The sequence below is a fragment of the Pituophis catenifer genome, unplaced genomic scaffold, assembly GCF_029215685.1.
Source record: "Pituophis catenifer annectens isolate HBS135680 unplaced genomic scaffold, rPitCat1.0.hap2 SCAF_8, whole genome shotgun sequence".
Taxonomy (NCBI): Eukaryota; Metazoa; Chordata; class Lepidosauria; order Squamata; family Colubridae; genus Pituophis; species Pituophis catenifer.
Genome location: NW_027256888.1, coordinates 26,387,221 through 26,413,235, shown reverse-complemented (window position 1 = coordinate 26,413,235; position 26,015 = coordinate 26,387,221). Strand labels below are relative to the sequence as shown.

General features: G+C 44.7%; 1 protein-coding gene across 1 annotated transcript in view; it reads left to right on the top strand.

The window, feature by feature from the left end:
- RAB28 (RAB28, member RAS oncogene family) overlaps positions 1–26,015 on the top strand; it is a 363,574-nt gene that overhangs the window by 244,329 nt on the left and 93,230 nt on the right.

The window sequence follows — 26,015 nt, the reverse complement described above, 5'->3', positions numbered from 1 at the left end:
CCGAGATTTAATTTATCTAAATTAAAGATAATCCTGCATCTTCCCTGAATTCTTCTCCTATTTTTAATTTTTCACCCTATTTTCTGTCATCTACATTTGTACTGATTTTCCTTTGCAGCCATTGGTACCATCGGTGCCACACAAGATAGTATTCACTTTCTTCTTTCTCCTGGAGTTCCAGTGTCAATCTATCCATTTCGGCACATTCTGTTATCTTTGAGATTATTTTATCTTTGGTTGGGAGTTGATCTGATTTCCAATTTTGAGCGAACAGTAATCGTGCTGCTGTCAGAATATGTATAATAAGATATTTTGTCTCTTTGGTGTATTGTGCTGTTATCATGCCAAATAAAAAGAATTCTGGAGTGTTTTCTACTTGTAGATTTGTTATTTCCTCAATAGTTTCCTTTATCCCTTGCCAGTATTGTTGGGCCTTCGTACATTTCCACCAAGCATGGTAATATGTCCCCTTTTTTGTTTTACACTTCCAACAGAGTGGGGAGGCGTTCGGGTATATTTTGGCTAATCTGGCTGGTGCTAGATGCCATCTGTAAAACATTTTGATAAGGTTCTCTTTATAAGATGTGGCTCTTGTCATTTTAATGTTTTGTTTCCACAATTTCTCCCAATTTGCCAGTTGAATGTTGTGCCCTATATCCCTAGCCCACCTTATCATGTTTTCTTTTACTGTTTCTTCTAATAATTTGTAACTAAGGAGGTAGTTGTATATTTTGGTTATCATCTTTTGTTCTGCTCCTTGTAAAATCTTATCCAATTCATTCAGGTTATTTGATATTCCATATTGTTTTTTGTCTGTTATGTATCGTGAGTGTATTTGGGTATAGGGCCACCAATCAATATTTATGCCAGAATTTTGAAGTTGCTGTCTTGAGATGAGTTCGTCTTCCTGGTTTAATAGGTCTTGGTACCGCATCATCTTTCCTATTTCGAGAGTGTTTGGTTATATCAATGCCTCCATCAGGGACCACCATTTTGGTACTCTGGTATAATGTTTTTTCTTGATTTCCTGCTATGGGCCCCAATTTTCATCTCTATTTGTTCGGTGACAAATTTTGTGCCTCCCCCCCCCCTCACTATGGATCCATCTAACTGGCAGAAGGCCATTGGGACCTTAATCTCCCTGAGTCTGCCTGAACATCCCAACTCTTCACCCATGTGGCTTCAGACAAGAGATATCCCTTCCAATGAACCAAATATTGCAGATGTCCCCTCTGCAATCTAGAGTCCAAAATCTTCTTCACCTCTTAATGAGTCTCACCCTGCACCACAATCGGCTTTGGGGAAGCAGCAGGTTGAGGTTTCAATTTAGATCCCACAGCAGGCTTTAACAGGCTGCAGTAGAAAACAGGATGAATTTTTCCCAGTATGCAAGGGAGATTTATCTGTACAGTCACTGGGTTAATCACTTTCACTATGGGGAAGGGACCTAACTATTTCGGTCCTAACTTCTTACTCTTCAAACACAAACGTATGTATTTGGTGGAAAGATACACGCGATCTCCTACCTGAAAAGGGGGTTGGAGAGATCGGTGTTTGTCTGCTTGCTTTTTATATGCTTCGGCTGCTTCATTCAGGGCTTTTTTTGTATTCTCCCAGCCTTTCTTTAATGACGCCATCCATTCATTCAGAGTCATGGAAGAAGGCTCTCTCTGGCGTAGGGACAAATTTGATGCTGCTCGTAATCTGAAAAGGCATCAGTCCCGTACTACTATGCACCGCTTTTTTGTACGCCACTTCTGCGAAAAGAAGCAAGTCAGCTCAATTATGTTGCTGGTAATCCACATAACATCTGATGTATTGTTCCACCATGGCATTAGCGCGTTCCGTGGCTCTGTTTGTACTCGGAAAGCTGAGCTAAGCCCCTGAGATGACCCAATGGACCTCAGAAACTCCCTCCAGAACTTAGTGGTGAACTGAACTCCTCGATCAGAGATCACCCATCGTGGAACTCCATGCAGCTGATAGATCTGTTTGACAAACATCTTGGTTAATCTCTTAGCCGAGAGAAGTCCAGAATAAGGAATAAAATGGGCCTGTTTGGAGAACAGATCTATCACAGTCCATATTACAGTATTTCCGCCACTTTCCGGGAGCTCTACTATAAAGTCCATAGCTATGTCTTCCCACGGGCAGCTGGGCTCAGCTACCTGTTGAAGCAAACCAGGAGGCTTCCCTGGTCTTGTTTTATTGCTGGCACATGTGGCACAACTTTTTACATAGTCCTCCACATCAGCTTTCATCTTTGGCCACCAAAACTGCTGTCTAATCAGATGAAGGGTCTTTAGAAATCCAAAGTGACCAGCCAATCGAGAATCATGGTTAAGCTGGAGCACCAGGAGTCTCATGATGTTGGGGACGTAAAGTTTCGAACCTTTCCAAGCTAGTCCATCACGGGTTGTCAAAGTGTCTTGATTGTCGGCTAGCCACGGATCAAGTCGGCAGTTAGCTTCCCATCGATGGGGTCAGTCCGCCTGCTGACTTGGCTGTGGGTAGTGACTTGCGCCGCACTCTGCGTGTCCGGGATGATGGCATGGGCGATGTCCTCGCTCTGGCTGTCATATTGGGGTTTCCTTGACAGGGCATCTGCAAGCAGGTTCTTCCCCCCTGGGATGTATTTCAGCTTGAAATCAAACTGCTTGAAGCACTGCGCCCAGCGGACCTGTTTGGGGGAGAGCCTTTGTGGGATCTTTAAGGCTTTGAGGTTTTTATGGTCTGACCATACCTCAAAGGGGATCTTGGCTCCTCTAGGAAGTGCTGCCACGATAGAAGAACCCAACGAACAGCAAAGGCTTCTTTCTCTCATACTGTCCATCTCCACTCGGTGTCTGTGAGTTTTTTGGACACATATGCGCAAGGAAGCAGCCATCCTTGGGGGTCTTCCTGGAGGAGCACTGCTGCCACTGCAATGTTGCTGGCATCAGCCTGGACAATGAACGGCCTATCTGGGTCTGGATGCTGAAATATGGGTTCCTCTGCAAACCGCCATTTCAAGCTTTCAAACACTTTTTGACAGCTTAGCATCCAGGCTAGCGGCTGTGTCGGCCGTGACTTTATGGGGGAGGGTCCTGTTTTTAGCAGTTCAGTAAGCAACAGAGCCACTTCAGCGAATGCTGGGATGAATTGCCGGTAGAAGATAGCAAACCCCAGGTGTTGTGGTCCGCCAGCAGCTTGAGAAGCTGGCAGCGGAGTCAGACAGCGATGAGTCTGAGGAAGAACATGGGTCAGTCCTGGAGGCTGGGGAAGGCCCAGATGAGGGCTCTGCATGAAAGGCAGAGATGGGGCCAGGGCCATCGGGGAATGAGGTGTGGGTTCCAGAGCCTCCAGAGACTGATAGGAGTGAGGCAGAGGAACAGGAGGAGCCTGTTCCTAATGCACGCATGAGAAGAGCTGCCAGAAGGCAAGAGCAGCTCAAGCAAAGAGGATGACTTGGGAGTAGGGCCAAGATATTATTGGCCCCTCCCATAAGGCTTAAAACAGACCAGCAACGGTGTTTGGGCTTGGCCAGAAAACAACGTTGGTAGCTTCGTCTTTTTTGTCTATGTCTTGTATTTATTTTTGTATCTGTGACTTCTGAATGTTTACCAATAAAGGCCTTTGGCAGTTTGCCTAATTGGACTAAGGTTTGCGATAGGACTTAGGAATTTGTGTTGGGAGGGATTTGCTTTAATTTAGTTGAATGACGCTAGGAATTAATTCACAGCTGTTTGAATGAAGTTTGTTGGTTTTTCCACTGACTGATTTTCCTACTACTTACTTGGGCCTGGGTCACAACACCAGGAAACTTTGCAGTTGTTTCCTGGTGTGAGGGGGCTGCCAGTCAAGTACAGCTTGCACTTTCCCGGGATCCATCTCTATGCCTTCGTTTGACACTCGGTAGCCCAAGTAGTCCAGAGAAGTTTTGTGCAACTTACATTTGGACAGCTTTGCATAAAGTTTTGCAGCTAACAGTTTCTTTAGTACTTGTCGGACTAGTTTCACATATTCTTCTAATGTCTCACTGAATATGAGAATGTCAACCAAGTAGACTAGAACCCCCTTGTATAAATGTTCATGCAGCACTTTGTTAATCAATTGCATGAATACCGCAGGGGCTCCTTGGAGACCAAAGGGCATGACTTTGAATTGGAAGCTACCTAAAGGGCAGTTGAAAGCAGTCTTCCATTCATCCCCTTCCTACAGGGTGCGCCTTATAGTAGGCTTCTCTCAAGTCAAGTTTAGTAAACACTTTGCCTTTTGAAAGGTAGTTCAGTAGCTCTTTCATGAGGGGAGGGGGGTAGGTGTTTTCCACGCACACCACATTTATTTCACAAAAATCCATGCAGAGCCTCATCCCCCCATCTTTCTTTTCCTTAAACAGCACCGGGGCGGCTACGCTGGATTTTGCATGTTGGATGAACCCTCTGGCTAAGTTAGTATCAATGTACTTCCTCAGCTCAACCATCTCTTTTGGGGTCATTGAGTACATCTTTGGTTTAGGGCAGGGATCCCCAAACTTGGCAGCTTTAAGACTTGTGGACTTCATCTCCCAGAGTTGAAGTCCACAAGTCTTAAAGCTGCCAAGTTTGAAGACCTCTGGTTTAGGGAGTTTGGCCCCAGGCTCGATCTCAATTGCACAGTCAGTGAGGCGATGAGGGGGAAGGATGTGGCATTCCTCCTCACTGAATGCTTCAGCCAGGTCCCTGTATTCCTTGAGGACCTGGGGAGTCCCAGATAGGACTTTGATGGCCATCATGGCCGCCTCTCGTTGGTGGGGGCCCTGCGGGCTCGTCTCAGTGGGTTCGGCTTAAGGAGGGACGGGTGGCAAGGGGCCCACCCCATCATGACTTTTCGGTAGCCATCCTCCCATTTGATTGTAGGGGCCCATTTGTCTAGCCAGGCGAGTCCCAGGATGATTGACTCTGCCATTTTGGGGGCTACTACGAATAGAATGAGTTCTGTGTGGATCCCCAGTTCCAATCTGACAAGCTCAGTGACCCGTGTAGCAGGGGTTCCACCTATTAAGGTCCCATCTACTTGCTGAAAGCATATGGGGCAGCTTAAGACGTGTGTCTTTATGCCTAGCTGCTCAACAATGGGGAAGCTAATTAAGCAACGGGTGCAGCTGGTGTCTATTATTGCTGCTACCTCTCCATGCACCCCTGTCTTTGGCACTGTCAGTTTGACTTTGACTGCAAAGGGGTGGATGGTCCCACTTACCATCGGGTCATCTTCGCTACTGCTACTGCTGGCCGGCCCGGGCAGCGGGTCTTTGGTCGCAGTCTCTTCGCTCTCTCAGGGGGAGGGAAAGTCTTGACTGTCTACCAGGCTGCTGGCATCTGGGGGCTTTTGTGGGTCCCTTCTGCCTCGGGCTGACATGGCGGGGTGTGGTTGTGGAACCGGCGCAGGTGCCAGACACTCCGCAGCTCGATGACCCACTTGTCTGCAATGGTAGCGTTTGATCACCCCGTAGATTGAGCAGGAGAGGTTTTAGTAGGGTTTGTCGGAGGATGTCTAGCCAAAGTTCTCCCTGGGGACCTCTCAGCTGAGGGGTTGTGGCATGGGTGAACTTCTCTATCAAGAGCTATTGACATGGTATACCAGTCTTGCAGTCGCTCTGGCACCCCCCGGATTCCACAGGCAGTTCTGACTTCTTGATCAATGGCTTCTTTAAAATAATGCAGAAGTATTCTGTCTGGCCAATGTCCAAGACTCCTCGCGACCCGTCTAAAGTCCCATACGAAGTCCTTTATGGGTCGATTTCCTTGACTCATCACCTTTATCTTGGCTTCAGTCTTGTTGATTCAGTCTCGGTCTTCGAATCTGTCCCAGAGCAGCTCAACAAAACCTTCAGCATCATTTAATTCAGCAACCCACTCATTATGCAGCTAGGGCTATCCAGTCAGCAGCATCTCCCTCATTCATCCCCTCTGAGATCACAGATACTAAGTCGCGATCTGTTTCGTATTGCTTTCCATACTGATCTATATGAGTCCATACTCAGCTGAGGAAATAGGCCAGTTTGGTAGGTTTACCATCAAATGTCGCTCTAAACCATGGTGGCAGGGCCCTTGCTGGCGGAATCGCCACGGCGACTGGAGGTGGGGCAGGGACCTGTTGGGTTGCTGCGGCAGGTAGCGGGGTGAATGCCGGCGGGTAGCGGGGTGAATGCCGGCGGCTGAACTGGAACCTGCGGTGGCGGTGCTGCTGGCTGCTGGATCAGACCCCACGGCAGTGCTGGGATCGTCGGGGCAAAATGGGCCCATGGTGATCCTGTAAGAGGGGGAGCAGGCGGTGCTGGCATCCACTGGCACTGGACCCACCCCTGGCCAGGATAGTGTCCCCAGCCTGGGGGGATAAATTCCGCAGGGGGTAGCATGAAGGCAGGTTGATGAGGGCTGGATACGGGGCGACATCCAGGTGATCGTTCTTTCGGTCCCATCTCTGGAGTTGGATCAGGCTGTGTTGTGGCCCATCAGTGGCCTGCTCAGATCGTGGCTGATCCTGACAAAGAGGAGGCTGGTGTGGTGTCGCGCCAGCAGCCTGCGCAGCCAGCGCTCGCGTCGGACAGCGAGGAGGCTGAAGAGGATGTGGTGCCAGAGGCAGAGATTCAGCCAGGGCCTTCAGAACCTCCAGAGGCTCCTTCAAGTGGAGAGAGCGAAGAGGGGGAGCCTCTCCTCAATGCTAGAGCACGCAGGGCTGCCAAAAGGCAGGAATGGCTACTCAGGAGGAGGAGGTCTCCTCGAGAGTAAGGCTTGAGGATAATTGGCCACTCCCTTAGCCTATTTAAGTCACATGCCGTTAGTAAGTTTCTTGCTAGAAACAACTCATATTTATTATCAGAGTATTTTGGTTTATCATATCTTGTTTTCTGGGCTGGTTACCAATCTTTGCCGGTCTTGTTTATTCTTGCTACTTAATAAATTTGATAAGAACCGTTGGTGTGTGTCAATATCCTCAGAAATCCGGAACTGGGGCAGAACAGGCTGGCAACTTTTCCCGGAATCCATCTCCCTGGACCGAGCACCTAGGCTTTGCATCCTCTCTGCAGTTTCAAGGCCTCATACCACACCTTCAGAAGGAGAATACCGGGTCTCGATAAACCTTCCGGTATGTGCTCCCATGGCTCCCTCTACAATCTCCTCTCTTCCATCTTCGCTGAGTCTTCGCAGCACCCAAGCTTTAGGTTTGTACTGAGGCTCAGCACCCCATTCAGCCCCCTTTTGGGGTGCTGCTTAGTTATTTAGGGGATTCGTGTTAATGTCAGGGTTCCAAGGACACAAGGACATGAAATAAAGCTCTGAGGCCTGAGGTTTCTCAAAGTTCCAATTTATTAAAGATGTCATGTTGGCACATCTGGGAAAACCCGAATCTGAAAGCTTCCAGGTTTTCCATATCCAGATGACAGTTCAAAGCCCTGCCCCACACCCACATTCATCATATTGTCCAATAAACTCTTCACACTCAACTGGATGCAATCTTCAGGCAATCTCCATCAGACTCAGGCAAAAATCCTTGAATACGGAATGTTGTTATGACCAACTTTCTACCGCTCCAACAACAACCCCCTCCAAACTTCCCCAGCTAAAATATGTGGCAGTTAAGAAGCAAAAAAAAAATTGTCTTCCAAAACTGACAGTCTTCCTTCTTCAATTTAGGCTTCCACTTCAGAAGCTATGGTAAACTCAATACAAGGGGTCTCTCCATGCCTGGTGTCAGAATGAAGCTTAGGGTCTCTTTATGGGCCCCAATTTTCATCTCTATTTGTTCGGTGACAAATTTTGTGCCTCCCCCCCCTCGCTATGGATCCATCTAACTGGCAGAAGGCCATTGGGACCTTAATCTCCCTGAGTTGCAGACCTGACTTTTCAACTAAACTAGGGCTGACCAGACATCTGGTATGGCCCGAGTCCAGGAGGGCAACCAGGTTTCCCTTACGTCCCAAGGAGGTCACCACCAGTTCTATGGGGATGGTCACGGGTGTCATGGGGCGACTTACCAAGGGATTGTCATCAGTGTTGCTGTTGGGTTCCTAAGTGATGCAGTCAGAATTCTCACACCATTGTTGGATGATGGGGTGATCTCATCGATCTCCACTCCTTCTAGGGCCATCTCAGGGGTCTTTTGGGTTGGCTTTCCTGGCATCTTGGCAGGCTCTGAGGTGGCTTTTTGCGGCAGGTGAGATGCTCGGTAGTCAGCTGCTTGGTGCCCCTCTTCAAAATTTGAAGCACCGGTGGAGTGGCAGTGTGAGCTTTGCTCACACTCTCCCTGCTTCACAGTTTCTCTCTTCTTGACTGCGAGGGACCTCTCCCACTCATGGCTAGAGCAATTTTGGGACCAGGGCAGAATTTCAACTTCTTCAGCTAGGTCATGGAAGGTGTGTGTGGCACCTCTAGAGATGAAGGCATTTTAGACGTCATTCAGCCCAGCCTGGAAACTCTCTATCAGCATGTCTTGTGCCCAGTCCGTTAACCTGAATGCCAAGTTGTGAAATTCTTGGTTGCAGACAGCCACAGGTTGCCGATCCTGGTTTATCATTTTCATTCTAGTTCTGGGTTTGCAGTCAGTGAGGGTCTTTGAACCTCTTTCGGAGGGCTATCATAAAGTGATTGAAGTTGAGCAACTCTGGGGCATCGTCATTGTGGAGTCCAACCATCTACTCCGCAGCATTCCCTTTCAGCACTAAGGTCATGCTCTGCACCATGGCTTCTTCATTCGGCAGGTTGGCTCTGTACTCCTGCATCTACATGCAGACCTGGGTTAGGAAGAATGCCAATTGTTTTGGTTCTCTGCTGAATTTTACCTCCAAGACCGGTGATCTGGGCTCCCTTCTCCTTGGTTGAGTGGCCCCGGCTGGTGGCAGTGACTGGGCGGTTGGAGCAGGTGCTAGAGCTGGTGCTGGTGCTGGTGCCAGGGCACTGCAGCAGCTGCAGTGGTGGGCATAGCTGCGCCATTGTCTGCCTGGTCCTGCACTGGTTGAGCAGGTGGCAGTGCCATTCAAACTAGGGCTTCAGGCATTTGGAGAGTGTTGAAGCCTCTTTCAGGAATTTGATAGCTTGTTCAACCAGCACATGCACTCAGTACATAATGGCACAATATGATAACGTTGCAAATATATTTGAATTTCATAATAGCAGATTATTTATCTTTCTCCCATAAGAGTCCAGAGTAATTTACAAGAGAATAGTTATCAAAGTAATGTTAAATAAAACTGGCAAGAAAGCCACCAACCTTTAAGAGCATTAAATAAATAAATAAAAAGACACCATTCATTTAAAAAATCAGGAGCAGCATAAAGACAGTTTGGTGTCCAGGGATCAGGAATGTCTGAAGGACTCACTTCTCTTGTGGGACAATTCTGTCCCTGGAATGGTTGCCCCTAAGAATGACCTATTTTGCTCTCCCCATGAACCAAACCCATTGGTGAAACTCCTGGCAGTTCCCCAGTGGTTGGATGTGTTGGGCTATTTCAGTCCCATGTCATTTGGTTCATCCAGGAAAGTAGACCCCTCTTTGAAGTAGATGGGTAGTTTAGAAATATGAAATATTAATAAATAAAATAAGCAAAGTACATTAGCAAGTTAGTTCTACCTTTTATTGCTTCTTTCTTGTAATTCAGATGATTTTTATGAAACTTTTTTGTCAAATAAACAGCCAGATAATACTTACAAAACAGATTTTGTATGGTAGCAAGTGAAGTTAGCTAAAATATGATTGCAGATTTGCTTATTTTTTTCTAAAGAGGCTACATGTCCTGCTACTGACTACATGCACACTACATATAGATAATGATGTTGCTGAACTTGACCATACTAAAGTTACTATTAAAGGAAGGAGGGTAGGAAGCCCTAACATTTGAACAGCCTTGCTCTTATAATGCTACCTGTGGTTGATTGTCAAATTTCAAGCATCCTCTTGTGTTTCAACAGGAAATTCTAAGGTTTGAATTGATCAGACTCTGTCCTTCAAATAGACCTTGAGGAATTGGCTTTTACAAGTGCTGGGTTAGGAAGTGTTGTGCTACTGTGGGAATTTAATTATTGTGTTTAGTATGTTTATTTCCAGGTTGCATTCTGTTTGGATTGTATTGTGTTGTTTTTATTGTGTATATTTCTCAGTGTTGGGAAATTAAAAATATTATAAATAAACAATAAACCATTGCACATTAAAATTATATATTATTAATATTGTATTCATTGGAATATATTTCAAATATTTAAGTACTAGGTACATGTGTATATATGAGTTACCTAGAAGTTTAGAATTTTATAGCATGGAACCTGAACCAAGAGTAAATAAAGTGTGATGTAAACCTCTTGTGATGATCAAGATAAGATTTGAAAAAACTACACTTTTCCATTTTAGCATCAGCTCTTACCAGCTCTCAAAATGAATTGCTTTTCAAAAGTTTGAAAATAAACATATGAAATGAATGTCAATATCATTATATTTTACCGTGTTTCTCTGAAAATAAGACCTACCCCGAAAATTTTTAAGTGTGTCTGATTTTTAAGTGTGCACCTAATATAAACCCTATCCCACAATAAGCCCTAGTGAAAGGGTTGGCATGGCCAGCGCAGGAGGCATTGAGTGTCTGCAGGCCAACTGTGTCTGGCAGTAGCCACAGCCCACACAACAAAGGTGAGTTGATCATTTCTCCAAGCAGCAGATGGAGGCAGAGGCAGGGGGAAGCACAGGATCTGGATGTGCTGGGCAGGCCTCAGGAAAGCCAAGAGTCAGTGCGCCAGAGCAGGTGGGCAGCCTCAGGAGGCTCGTCTTTGCATCTTATGCCTGTGCCCCGCGTGTCATGTCAGGATTGCCTGCCTTCCACCTCACGCCTCTGCCTCCATCTGCTGCCAGTGCCACTGCATGAAGACAAGCATCCTGCGGCCAGTGGCCCACTCCAGCCCACCGACTTGGCTTTCCTGCGGCCCATGCAACACATCTGGATCGCCTGCTTCCCCTCTCCCTGTGCCTCTGGCTCCATCTGCTGCTTGGACAGAGTATCAACTCTTTTCGCACTATTTTCATATGTTCTTCCATGGTTTCAGTGTAAATAAGAATGTCATCTAGGTAGACAAGGACCCCCTTGTAGAGATATTCATGTAGCACCTCATAAGCAATTGCATGAACACCACCACTGTAATCCAAACAGGAGCATCCTAAACTAGAAACAAACCAAAGGGCAATTGAAGGCAGTCTTCCATTCATCCCTTTCCTTAATTTGAACTCTGTAGTAAGCCTCTCTCAAGTCCAGCTTAGTGAAAATCTTCCCCTTGGCCAGATGAGCTAACATGTCCTGCATAAGGGGCAGTGGGTTAACACTTTCTATGCAAATGGCATTCAGGTTCTTGTAGTCGACACATAGGCGAAGAGAGCCAACTTTTGTCTCCCGGAACAGCACCGGGGCGGCCACTCGTGGCCTAGCTGGTTGGATGAAGCCCATTTCAGGTCTTTATTAATAAAGTTTTGCAATTCCTCTAGCTCAAGAGGGATCATGGAGTAGATCTTTGGTTTAGGGAGCTTCACCCCTAGGAGGATTTCTATACTGCAGTCCATGGGCCGATGGGGTGGGAGCACATCTGACTCCCTCTTGCTGAATGCCCCAACATTCCTTAGGGATTTTCTCCTCTCCAGCAATGTGTTCACTCACTGCCGCTGCCAGCTCCTTCACAGCTTTGGCCAAGTAGAAGGGTTTTCCCCCTTCCTTCTCCTGCGGGGTGGAGCGGATGCACAACAAACCCTTCCTCCAATTCACATGAGAATTCCATTTCCAGAGCCAGGGTAGTCCGAGCAAGAGGGGTCGTTCTTGTCAGGTTCCATAAAGACTAGAAAAATAAACCTCAGCAAAAGCAATAACCAAGTTTATTTATCCTGATATTGTACTAATTGACAACCTTAAAGTGTTACAGAAAGGAATCTTTGTTGGAGCTGATGCTCCATGATCCCCATCACCTTTTAAGCAGCATACAGCTCCACCCCAGTGCAATCACTCAATTATCCAATTAACTAGTATCCTCCCTTGCTATCCACAATCCATCACAAGCCGCTTCAGTTGTTCTGCGCTGCTGCATCTTTCCTTAAAATGACAGATGGTGATAAACTGCTTCAGTGCATGAAACTGACGTCATCTAGCATGTGGCTGGGAAGTCGAAGTGAGAGGCATACCTCAGGGCTGATGACCCAGGAGAGCAGGCATACAGGAAGGGTCATCGGTGAAAGTGTGCAGCAGCAGAATGGCGATCCCCACACGAATGGTGGCCCCAAGTACTGTCGCAGGGCTGGGACTGACAGTTCCATTCCACGGGCTATGATAAAACGCAAACTCTCGGTAGTCCCCCAACCACATCTCAACTGGTTCTGTCACAAAGTGGGCTGCCCCCCGCCAGCTATTGACCCATCCAACTGGCAAAATGCTATGGGCACTTTCATTGTACTCAGTCTCAGACCCATTTTTTCCACCACTTCTGGGCTGATTACATACTTAGTACACCCAGAGTCCAAAAGGGTTAACATCTTTCCCTGGGCACCGGATGATGGCACCCTTAACTCCACCGAAATGGTCATGGGGCCTACATGCTGACTTACCAGAGGGTCATTTTCAGTGTCGGTTTCGCTGTCCCTGGGGTGGTCGGAGCTCCCAGCTCCTCCAGGCTTGGAGGAGCAAGCTCACTTCCACACCTTTCAGGGCTGTTTCATGGTTCTTTGCTGGCGGCTTCTCGGCTCTCTTTTCTCCAGCTGAGGTCGGCTTGGAGCCAGGTTTGGAGAAACAATCAGCAGCTCGGTGCTTCTCCTTCCCACATCTGAAGCATGCAGTGGACCTGGGCTTGGATTCTTGGCCCCCCTTTGGCCGCTCTAGAGGTCTATTTCTGGGTGGAGGGGGAAGGCTTGTTCCAGCTGCCCCCCCCCGTACCTCTGGCCTGGTCAATTTCCACATCAGCTGCCAACACATACCAGCACTGCAGGTCTTGGGGGCCCCGTCAGGAACAACAGCCTTGGTAGACGTCCTCATTGAGGCAATCCTTGTAGCATTCCATCAGGGCCTCTGCGGACCACCCCTGCATGTGGACAACCAGCTGGTAGAATTCCTCGGTGTATTCAGCCACCGATCTCTTCCTCTGGGTTAGGGTTTTCATCCTGGTTCTAGCCTTTTGTTCAGCCAGGGTGTTATCAAAACACACTTGGAGAGCCGTCATAAATAAGTCGTAATCCCTCAGCAGTGGGGATTATGCAGGGCCACCATCCACTCAGTTGTGGTCCCCTCCAGGGCCATGGTGACACACTGGACTTTTGCCGCAAGCAAGCATCATAGAGGCTGACACCCATCCTTTTTGCAATGAGGTTCTGTTAGGGACATGGAAGTGGGTGGTTCTCTAGGCAATTCAGCATTGGTACAAAATCCATGCCAGTAGTTATTCGAAATGGAGGGGGAATCCGGAAGCGTCGCGGCGTGACTGGTTGGGAAAATACCAGGCTCCAATGAGCCTGGTGAAACCCAGCCAGATGAACTGTTGCCGGGGGGGGGGGGTGTGTGTCTTCAGACCGGAACTGTCCTGTAGTGAAGAAGGAGAGGCAGCTTGGTGGCTAAAGAGGAACAGGCAAGTTCCTTGGAAAAGCCAAGAAACTCTTTGATCCGGCGATGGGGGGCGGCGATCAGTGCAAATCGCCATGAAGCTGAAGCTTCCGGAGTAAGCAGTGTGCAGGAGTGAAGATTTGGACAGAGTACTGGTACCAAGTGAATGAGTGGCCAATTTAAAAAAAGGAATGGAATAGCGGCTAAATAGTGACGGGGGGAAACAATGGCGAGAGAGAGAAAAAAGAAATGACAAGTGCTCGATAGGAGAGCCCGACAAAAGATTTAAAACTGAATGTGAATGGAAATGTAAAGTTGGAATTTGAAACTTTCAAATTCGGATTGGATTATAAACTGATTGGTTGTATATAAAAGGAAAAGAAGAAGTGGAAACATTTATTTTTCTCTTTTTTGAATTGGTAAAGATTGATATAGTGAATTGCAAATAAAATGGATACTTTTTAACCGGCTGAGTGGAATTGTGGACTCTAGAGAGACATCTTCAGGAGAAATAAGAGTATGACAAAAAAAAAGAGTATGACAAAAAAAAAGCTTTCTACTTTAAGGAAAAACTTTGAAGTAGCGAGAAAAAAAAATAAAATCTTGAACTTTCAAAATGATAAACAGCGAGAATTAAGGAGGATTTGTTTTGTCTGCAAGCGGTTAAACTTTGATGACTTTGAGGATCAAAAAAGGAGGATTATAATGTGGCTTTAAATTGGAATAATATCAACCCAGAAAGAATAAAATGGTGCAGGAACTTAAGGAAATGATGAAGATGATGAGCTTGGAAATAAAGGAAATGATTATAATATTGCACGGAAAGTCGAAATTTGTGGATCCAAAGACTGAGCTAGAATACAGCGAAACTGAAAAGGGAATAATTATTGAGAAACAGGAAAGAGAGACTGACAATGAAGAAGACAAAGACAAAGAGATTGACTATGGAAAATTAAACAACTATATGGGTTGTAATAATAAAAGGGAGAATATTAAAGATTACAGTGGGATTAAGAATGGGAAATATAGAAGAAAAAATATAAAAAATTTAAATGATTACACTGGGATTTACAGTGGAAGTATAAGAAAGAGGGAAAAGGGATGGAAAATAATGGGAAATAAAGGGCAAAACAAAAGATTTCAGAACTTTAAAATAAAAAATAAGTACATTGGATCAACAATGGAAATACAAGAAAAAAGGAAAGAGAGAGGATAAATAAGGGGAAATATAAGGCAGAATAGGAGAGTTCAGAATTTTAAAACACAAAAGAAAGGAAGAGGAAGGAAAAAGAAAAAGAAAAAAATGAGAAAGGCAGAAAGGCAGAAAGAAAGGAAAGGGGGAATATATTTAGAACTGTAAGACCTAACAGATGAGATGAATGTAAGAAAAAAAGATAAAGATAATATTAATGAAGTGACTTTAAAATGATGGGAAACTATAGATGTATGAAATAAAGGAAATAAGATTTACATTTTATGTTTTAAGTTTTAAATATACCCTATTGAAATTTAGAGAAACTGCAATAATTGTCATATTTGTAATTGCATTGTTGGAGGTTTATAAAATGATAAGTTTTAATAATATGAATGAATTTGGGGGAATTGTAATAATTGTAATATGTTAAATTGTATATTTGAAATATAATCAAAAAAAGGAAAACAAGGCGAATTAAGATTAATTTAAGAATTAATTAGTTCAGGTGAAACTAATGATTAAGATGCGTTTTATAAATATATATTTGAATAAGCTGAAATATATTGATAATATATTTTGAGAAATATATTTAATAATTGAAAGAAAGATTGGGGTTGCCTGGACACCATAGTGGAAAATACTAAATTGAAAATGAATACAGCAATAAAGAGAGAAGTAGAGAGGTGGAAGAGAAAGTGAAGGAGAGAGAGGGATGGAAAAGAGGGGAGGAAGGGAGGGAGGGGAAATGAGAGTAGGAGAGAGGGTTTAGACAGGGAGGAAGATAGGAGGAGAAGGAGGAAGAAGGGGAAGTAGAGAAGAGTAGGAGAGGAAGGGAAAAGAAAGTAGGAAGAGAGGGAGATGGAAGAGAGCGAGAAGAAGGATTGCTGTACAACAAAAAAGAGGAAATGGAAGAAAGGCAACCCCGAACACATATAAATGTACTAAGATAAAGAAGGAATTGTAAAAAAAAAAAAAAAAAAAGAATAAACATGAATAAATAGGTAAATTAGTTTTGAGTGCGAATGAAGATGTTGTTTATATAAATAAGCATAGAAATATTGAGATATGATTTTAAAGGAAAAAAAGGAAGATTTTGGCAAAATTTGTAATTGTGTATAATGTATTTGAATTTGATAAATTGTATAAGATAAGATAAGGCCAATATTCTGTTCAAAAAAATGATGCAGGTAAAAGTGGGGGGAAAACCCAATAAAACTTGATTTAAAAAAAAAGTTATTCGAAATGGAGTCAACCGTGTACTGCATTATTATAAGCCACTTCTGTGAATGGTAATAAGCCCGCCCAGTTTTCTTGTTGATAATCTACATAACTTCTAATGTATTGTTCCACCATTGTGTTCAATCATTCCGCCAATCCGTTAGTAGCTGGATGAAAAGCCGAGCTAAGCCCCTGGGATGACCCAATGGCCCTCAGGAACTCCTTCCAGAACTTAGCAATAAATTGGACTCCACAATCTGATATTATTCGTTGCGGGACGCCATGAAGCCTGTAAATGTGCTTCATGAAAAGTTTTGCCAGCTTTTTAGCAGAAGGTAGTCCATTGCAGGCAGTGAAGTGTGCTTATTTGGAGAATAAATCAATGACAGTCCAAATCACCATATTTTCTCCACTTTCCGGAAGTTCGATAATAAAGTCCATTGCAATCTCCTCCCAGGGTTTTGTGGGTTTGGCCACTTGCTGGAGAAACCCAGGGCATTTCCCTGGTCTGGATTTTATGGTGGCACAGATAGCGCAGCTTTTAACATAATCCTCTACACCGGTTTTCATCTTTGGCCACCAGAATTGTCTTCTAGTCAAATGGAGGATTTTTAAAAATCCAAAGTGCCCCCCTAGTCGAGAATCATGACTACGTTTTAGCACCATTAGTCTCATGCAGCAGGGCACGTAAATCTTACTCCCTTTCCAAGCCAGTCCCTCCCTCAACGTTAAGTCCGTTTGGTTTTCTTTAAAGCATGTATCATCTGATGACGCAGCTTTTAATTCTGCTGTCAACTTGTTTTCAGGAAGATTGGAACAGAGTCTGGTTTGTGCTCTATTACGTGCTTGGGCTGCTGGTTGGGCTTCGGAGATCATGGCATGTACTATTTCCTCTCGTTGACTGTCAAATTGGGGTTTTCTGGACAAAGCATTGGCCAATAGGTTCCCCCTCCCCCCCGCCCCCCGGAATGTATTTTAGTTTGAAGTTAAGGCATTTAAAATACTGAGCCCAGTGAACTTGTTTGGGGGAAAGCCTTCGAGAGGTTTTTATGATCAGTCCACACTTCGAAGGGCTCCTTAACCCCTTCTAGGAAGTGTCTCCAGGATAAGAGAGCCCATCGCACCTCAAAAGCCTCTTTCTCCCATACTATCCATCTGTGTTCAGTGTCGGTTAATTTTTTTTGACACATAAGTGCAAGGCATTAACTCGTTTTTCCCATTTATTAGAGTAGGAATACTGGCACATCTGGGAAAACCTGAATCTGAGAGTTCTGGTTTTCCCTCAGTAAATCAAAACTCCAAATCCAGCCCCTGCACCCATCAATCCATCACATGGCCCAATCGCCATCTGTCCCAACTTGAGCCACAACTTCAAACACTCCTCCTCCAAATACAGGAACACCATGACCCTGAAGAATGCTATATGTCTAACTACAGTTCCTCTACTAAATCCCCCCTCCTACTTTCCCAAGCACAAGAAGGTAGCAGCATGGAAGCTTCTGGTGTTAATATGGCTTCCAAAGCTGACACTGCTTTATTTATTCCTTTATGGTGTAAACTGATCATGCAGCTGCTAACAAAGAAGTAGAAGAAAAAAAAAACTATTATTTCAATAGATATATTCTATTTGACAATAAACTATTTGGAAGACTAACTCACCAAAAACAATTTTTTAACACAGAGAATAATTTTTGGGTGAATGGTCACATAAAGGATTTGGTTAATTAAAGCTTTAAACTTCCATTTTATGCACAATTGTATGAGGGAGAGGGTAAATCCCACTGAAAATACATACATACATATATCATCTGTACACATACATCATCTGTAGACAACTGTCCTTTTAACCTTTTGATCCTACATTTATTCTGTATTTATCTTGGTTTCTTCTACTGTGTTTCCCTTAAAATAAGACAGGGCATACAACTAGAATAAAAGAAATTAGAGACCCTCCCAACAGTCCAATGTGAATCCAGCCAATCCACAGGTGTGAAGATGTTATTGTACTGGGTGGTCTGAGAAAGAGATAAGAGAACTTTCTCAGGACCATCTTCCGGTGATGCTGTCCACATGGCCCACCCTCCCCTTACATTCCCCAGGAGGTGAGAAACTGCCAGGCAGCCACGGTGCCAGGCAATGGTTATAAATCAGGTGAAAGGATATACAAGAATGCAAGCAGGGTATAGGGTACATAGAAAGGAAAAGAAAGTAAATGTATCAAGTATAAAATCCCCCCCCCTTCTGCAAAAGAATGGCAGATAACGGATCTGACACTAGGGCTTATTTTCAGGGAAACACAATTTCAGGGTGATCAGCCCGGCTGGGTGCCCCATCCCCTGGCGCACGCACAAGAGGTGGCAAACGCACAGGGACTGAGGGTATCCGGCAGAAGCTGCAGCCTGCCGGTCCCTTGGTCAGCACACTCTGGGGCTGTGTAGCCCACACAGTGCAGATGTGTACAACTTGTACAATAGGAAAAGGGCCCACATACTTAGGCCCAAGTTTTTTCGACTTTTGGGTAGTTTGTAGGTACTTCATGGAGAGGAAAACCCTATCCCCCACTTGGTAGTCCTTTGGCATAACTCTTCTATTGTCCACCTGTTTTTTATGAGCTCAGTGAGCCTCGTCTAACACTTTACGAGTTACTGGCCAAGTAAACTGAAGCTGCTTAATCCAGTCCACCAAGGACAGGATTTGAAGTTTTTCCTGTGGTAGTTCTGGGATGGGCACAAAATCCTGACCAGACACCACCATGAATGGAGTTATTATAAGCAACCTCTGCAAACGGCAGTAAGTCTGCCCAGTTATCTTGCTGATAATTTACATAACACCTGAGGTATTGTTCTAGCACTGAGTTAGTCCTTTCACAAGCCCCATTTGTCTGAGGATGGTGAGAGGAGCTTAGCCCTTGAGTGGAGCCTAACAACCTCAATGTTCTGTCCCCCCACCTCACATAGGCAGACACACGAGCAAAAGACGTCTACCAATAATTTATTTTTACAAGCCGACCTGAATCCCTTTGGCAGATAAAAGTTCTGGCAGCTACTTTCCGAATGCCTGCCAAGTTTCTTATCACCTCTAGAAACAGGAGTCAGCGTATCTGCAGTCCGTTGCTGGGGCAACCAAGAGTTTACAAGACATAAAAGAGTAGTCAGAAGTCATTCACAAAGTCCAAGCCTTAATTCCAAAAAATATCCCATCCGAAGCTCACGATATGCAGTTTTTGTCCGTCACAGAGCCTGCAGAGCAACCCCACCCACTTTTATCCCCTGTGGGGCATGGCTCAGTGACTCAGCAATCTCTGGCCCTTCCCCACCTCTTCCTTTGCTGCACACACCTCTCCCTCTGACGCTGCCTGGGATCAATCCAAGATTGATCTTCATCACTCCCCATTAGTGGGTGCTCCGACATGCCTTCCTCCTGGCCTTCAACTGGAACCTGAGGCGTTGCCAGAAAGGAGGGTCCTGGAGAGGGAGGCCTTGTCAGTTCCTCCCCATCACTTTCAGAGTCATCTTCCTCCATGAGGACAGGCTCGGGAGCCGGAGTCACAACACTCAGGAATTCCCTCCAGAAGTGGGCGGTGAACTGAACCCCTCTGTCCAAAAGTATTCATTCAGGAACACTGTGTATCCTATACACATGTTGAATAAATAGTTTAGCCAACACCTTTGCTGAGGGAATTTTGGGGCATGGTACAAAGTGCACCTGTTTGGAGAACAAGTCTGTAATCACCCAAATGACTGTATTTCCACCACTTTCGGGTAGTCCATGGATATCTCCTTCCAAGGAGTTCCAGGTCTGGCAATGTTCTGGAGTAACCCAAGCGGCTTCCCAGGTGGGCTCTTTAAAATCATATCTCAATATTTCTATGCTTATTTATATAAACAACATCTTCATTCGCACTCAAAACTAATTTACCTATTTATTCATGTTTATTCTTTTTTTTTTTTTTTTTTTACAATTCCTTCTTTATCTTAGTACATTTATATGTGTTCGGGGTTGCCTTTCTTCCATTTCCTCTTTTTTGTTGTACAGCAATCCTTCTTCTCGCTCTCTTCCATCTCCCTCTCTTCCTACTTTCTTTTCCCTTCCTCTCCTACTCTTCTCTACTTCCCCTTCTTCCTCCTTCTCCTCCTATCTTCCTCCCTGTCTAAACCCTCTCTCCTACTCTCATTTCCCCTCCCTCCCTTCCTCCCCTCTTTTCCATCCCTCTCTCTCCTTCACTTTCTCTTCCACCTCTCTACTTCTCTCTTTATTGCTGTATTCATTTTCAATTTAGTATTTTCCACTATGGTGTCCAGGCAACCCCAATCTTTCTTTCAATTATTAAATATATTTCTCAAAATATATTATCAATATATTTCAGCTTATTCAAATATATATTTATAAAACGCATCTTAATCATTAGTTTCACCTGAACTAATTAATTCTTAAATTAATCTTAATTCGCCTTGTTTTCCTTTTTTTGATTATATTTCAAATATACAATTTAACATATTACAATTATTACAATTCCCCCAAATTCATTCATATTATTAAAACTTATCATTTTATAAACCTCCAACAATGCAATTACAAATATGACAATTATTGCAGTTTCTCTAAATTTCAATAGGGTATATTTAAAACTTAAAACATAAAATGTAAATCTTATTTCCTTTATTTCATACATCTATAGTTTCCCATCATTTTAAAGTCACTTCATTAATATTATCTTTATCTTTTTTTCTTACATTCATCTCATCTGTTAGGTCTTACAGTTCTAAATATATTCCCCCTTTCCTTTCTTTCTGCCTTTCTGCCTTTCTCATTTTTTTCTTTTTCTTTTTCCTTCCTCTTCCTTTCTTTTGTGTTTTAAAATTCTGAACTCTCCTATTCTGCCTTATATTTCCCCTTATTTATCCTCTCTCTTTCCTTTTTTCTTGTATTTCCATTGTTGATCCAATGTACTTATTTTTTATTTTAAAGTTCTGAAATCTTTTGTTTTGCCCTTTATTTCCCATTATTTTCCATCCCTTTTCCCTCTTTCTTATACTTCCACTGTAAATCCCAGTGTAATCATTTAAATTTTTTATATTTTTTCTTCTATATTTCCCATTCTTAATCCCACTGTAATCTTTAATATTCTCCCTTTTATTATTACAACCCATATAGTTGTTTAATTTTCCATAGTCAATCTCTTTGTCTTTGTCTTCTTCATTGTCAGTCTCTCTTTCCTGTTTCTCAATAATTATTCCCTTTTCAGTTTCGCTGTATTCTAGCTCAGTCTTTGGATCCACAAATTTCGACTTTCCGTGCAATATTATAATCATTTCCTTTATTTCCAAGCTCATCATCTTCATCATTTCCTTAAGTTCCTGCACCATTTTATTCTTTCTGGGTTGATATTATTCCAATTTAAAGCCACATTATAATCCTCCTTTTTTGATCCTCAAAGTCATCAAAGTTTAACCGCTTGCAGACAAAACAAATCCTCCTTAATTCTCGCTGTTTATCATTTTGAAAGTTCAAGATTTTATTTTTTTTTCTCGCTACTTCAAAGTTTTTCCTTAAAGTAGAAAGCTTTTTTTTTGTCATACTCTTTTTTTTTGTCATACTCTTATTTCTCCTGAAGATGTCTCTCTAGAGTCCACAATTCCACTCAGCCGGTTAAAAAGTATCCATTTTATTTGCAATTCACTATATCAATCTTTACCAATTCAAAAAAGAGAAAAATAAATGTTTCCACTTCTTCTTTTCCTTTTATATACAACCAATCAGTTTATAATCCAATCCGAATTTGAAAGTTTCAAATTCCAACTTTACATTTCCATTCACATTCAGTTTTAAATCTTTTGTCGGGCTCTCCTATCGAGCACTTGTCATTTCTTTTTTCTCTCTCTCGCCATTGTTTCCCCCCGTCACTATTTAGCCGCTATTCCATTCCTTTTTTTAAATTGGCCACTCATTCACTTGGTACCAGTACTCTGTCCAAATCTTCACTCCTGCACACTGCTTACTCCGGAAGCTTCAGCTTCATGGCGATTTGCACTGATCGCCGCCCCCCATCGCCGGATCAAAGAGTTTCTTGGCTTTTCCAAGGAACTTGCCTGTTCCTCTTTAGCCACCAAGCTGCCTCTCCTTCTTCACTACAGGACAGTTCCGGTCTGAAGACACACACCCCCCCCCCCCGGCAACAGTTCATCTGGCTGGGTTTCACCAGGCTCATTGGAGCCTGGTATTTTCCCAACCAGTCACGCCGCGACGCTTCCGGATTCCCCCTCCATTTCGAATAACTACTGGCATGGATTTTGTACCAATGCTGAATTGCCTAGAGAACCACCCACTTCCATGTCCCTAACAGAACCTCATTGCAAAAAGGATGGGTGTCAGCCTCTATGATGCTTGCTTGCGGCAAAAGTCCAGTGTGTCACCATGGCCCTGGAGGGGACCACAACTGAGTGGATGGTGGCCCTGCATAATCCCCACTGCTGAGGGATTACGACTTATTTATGACGGCTCTCCAAGTGTGTTTTGATAACACCCTGGCTGAACAAAAGGCTAGAACCAGGATGAAAACCCTAACCCAGAGGAAGAGATCGGTGGCTGAATACACCGAGGAATTCTACCAGCTGGTTGTCCACATGCAGGGGTGGTCCGCAGAGGCCCTGATGGAATGCTACAAGGATTGCCTCAATGAGGACGTCTACCAAGGCTGTTGTTCCTGACGGGGCCCCCAAGACCTGCAGTGCTGGTATGTGTTGGCAGCTGATGTGGAAATTGACCAGGCCAGAGGTACGGGGGGGGGCAGCTGGAACAAGCCTTCCCCCTCCACCCAGAAATAGACCTCTAGAGCGGCCAAAGGGGGGCCAAGAATCCAAGCCCAGGTCCACTGCATGCTTCAGATGTGGGAAGGAGAAGCACCGAGCTGCTGATTGTTTCTCCAAACCTGGCTCCAAGCCGACCTCAGCTGGAGAAAAGAGAGCCGAGAAGCCGCCAGCAAAGAACCATGAAACAGCCCTGAAAGGTGTGGAAGTGAGCTTGCTCCTCCAAGCCTGGAGGAGCTGGGAGCTCCGACCACCCCAGGGACAGCGAAACCGACACTGAAAATGACCCTCTGGTAAGTCAGCATGTAGGCCCCATGACCATTTCGGTGGAGTTAAGGGTGCCATCATCCGGTGCCCAGGGAAAGATGTTAACCCTTTTGGACTCTGGGTGTACTAAGTATGTAATCAGCCCAGAAGTGGTGGAAAAAATGGGTCTGAGACTGAGTACAATGAAAGTGCCCATAGCATTTTGCCAGTTGGATGGGTCAATAGCTGGCGGGGGGCAGCCCACTTTGTGACAGAACCAGTTGAGATGTGGTTGGGGGACTACCGAGAGTTTGCGTTTTATCATAGCCCGTGGAATGGAACTGTCAGTCCCAGCCCTGCGACAGTACTTGGGGCCACCATTCGTGTGGGGATCGCCATTCTGCTGCTGCACACTTTCACCGATGACCCTTCCTGTATGCCTGCTCTCCTGGGTCATCAGCCCTGAGGTATGCCTCTCACTTCGACTTCCCAGCCACATGCTAGATGACGTCAGTTTCATGCACTGAAGCAGTTTATCACCATCTGTCATTTTAAGGAAAGATGCAGCAGCGCAGAACAACTGAAGCGGCTTGTGATGGATTGTGGATAGCAAGGGAGGATACTAGTTAATTGGATAATTGAGTGATTGCACTGGGGTGGAGCTGTATGCTGCTTAAAAGGTGATGGGGATCATGGAGCATCAGCTCCAACAAAGATTCCTTTCTGTAACACTTTAAGGTTGTCAATTAGTACAATATCAGGATAAATAAACTTGGTTATTGCTTTTGCTGAGGTTTATTTTTCTAGTCTTTATGGAACCTGACAAGAACGACCCCTCTTGCTCGGACTACCCTGGCTCTGGAAATGGAATTCTCATGTGAATTGGAGGAAGGGTTTGTTGTGCATCCGCTCCACCCCGCAGGAGAAGGAAGGGGGAAAACCCTTCTACTTGGCCAAAGCTGTGAAGGAGCTGGCAGCGGCAGTGAGTGAACACATTGCTGGAGAGGAGAAAATCCCTAAGGAATGTTGGGGCATTCAGCAAGAGGGAGTCAGATGTGCTCCCACCCCATCGGCCCATGGACTGCAGTATAGAAATCCTCCTAGGGGTGAAGCTCCCTAAACCAAAGATCTACTCCATGATCCCTCTTGAGCTAGAGGAATTGCAAAACTTTATTAATAAAGACCTGAAATGGGCTTCATCCAACCAGCTAGGCCACGAGTGGCCGCCCCGGTGCTGTTCCGGGAGACAAAAGTTGGCTCTCTTCGCCTATGTGTCGACTACAAGAACCTGAATGCCATTTGCATAGAAAGTGTTAACCCACTGCCCCTTATGCAGGACATGTTAGCTCATCTGGCCAAGGGGAAGATTTTCACTAAGCTGGACTTGAGAGAGGCTTACTACAGAGTTCAAATTAAGGAAAGGGATGAATGGAAGACTGCCTTCAATTGCCCTTTGGTTTGTTTCTAGTTTAGGATGCTCCTGTTTGGATTACAGTGGTGGTGTTCATGCAATTGCTTATGAGGTGCTACATGAATATCTCTACAAGGGGGTCCTTGTCTACCTAGATGACATTCTTATTTACACTGAAACCATGGAAGAACATATGAAAATAGTGCGGTCAGTCCTGAAAAAACTCAGGACTGTATGCTAAATTGTCGAAGTACAAGTTTCATTAGAGTAAGATTGACTATCTGGGTTACCACATATTGTATGAGGGTATTAAAATGGATCCGGAGAAAATCTGGGTAGTCTTGGAGTGGGCTCCTCCACGCACCCACAAGCAGTTGCAAAGCTTCTTAGGCTTTGACAACTTTTATTGATGATTCATTCCCTCGTTTGCAAAAATTGCATTACCCATTACCAATCTCCTAAAAACAAAGGGAGAGGGTAAGCCAAACCTAGCCGGCCCCTCAAGTGAACCATGGAGTGCCAGGCATCTTTTGAGAAACTGAAACGATTGTTTGCAGCTGAGGCCGTCCTTAAGCATCCTGACATGGAGGCCTGTTTCATAGTCCAGGCCAATGCCAGCGACGTGGCTGTGGGGGCAGTGCTACTTCAAGCAAATGCTTCTGGAACTTTACAACCCTGCACCTACACCTCTCGTAAATTAACTGAAACCGAAAGGAGATGGACAATCTGGGAGAAGGAAGCTTTTGCTGTCCGATGGGCCCTATTAATCTGGAGGCATTTCTTCAAAGGGGCAAAACACCCTTTTGAGGTGTGGACAGACCATAAGAACCTAGAGGCCCTAAAAACACCCAGGAAGTTGTCGCCCAAACTGTTGGGCACAACACTTTGATCTGTTTAATTTCTCTCTGCGCTACCTTCCTGGGGGAAAGAATTTTATGGCAAATGCTCTCTTGAGATTGCCCCAATATCTGTAATCCTCCCGGTTATTTCCACTGAGCAGTTGGCTGCTCCTGTCGTCACCAGAACCCAAGGGAAGGGGGACCTGATCCTATCCACCGATTTAAGCAAGCAGTTAAAGGAAGCACTAAAAACTGATGATTGGTTCATATCCCACTCCAACGAGTGTACTGTTCATGATGGTCTTGCATGGTGGGTGCTAAGTTGTACGTCACCGCCAGCCTGAGGGGAGCAGTGTTACAACAAGCCCACGATGCGAAAGGTGCTGGGCATTTTGGGTTCGTGAAGACATTACACTTAGTTAAATGACAGTTCTGGTGGTCCTCACTTAAGAAGGACATAGAGGCATACGTCACTAGCTGTCCTGTGTGTGCTTCTGCCAAGAGCCCACCTGGGAAGCCGCTTGGGTTACTCCAGAACATTGCCAGACCTGGAACTCCTTGGAAGGAGATATCCATGGACTACCCGAAAGTGGTGGAAATACAGTCATTTGGGTGATTACAGACTTGTTCTCCAAACAGGTGCACTTTGTACCATGCCCCAAAATTCCCTCAGCAAAGGTGTTGGCTAAACTATTTATTCAACATGTGTATAGGATACACAGTGTTCCTG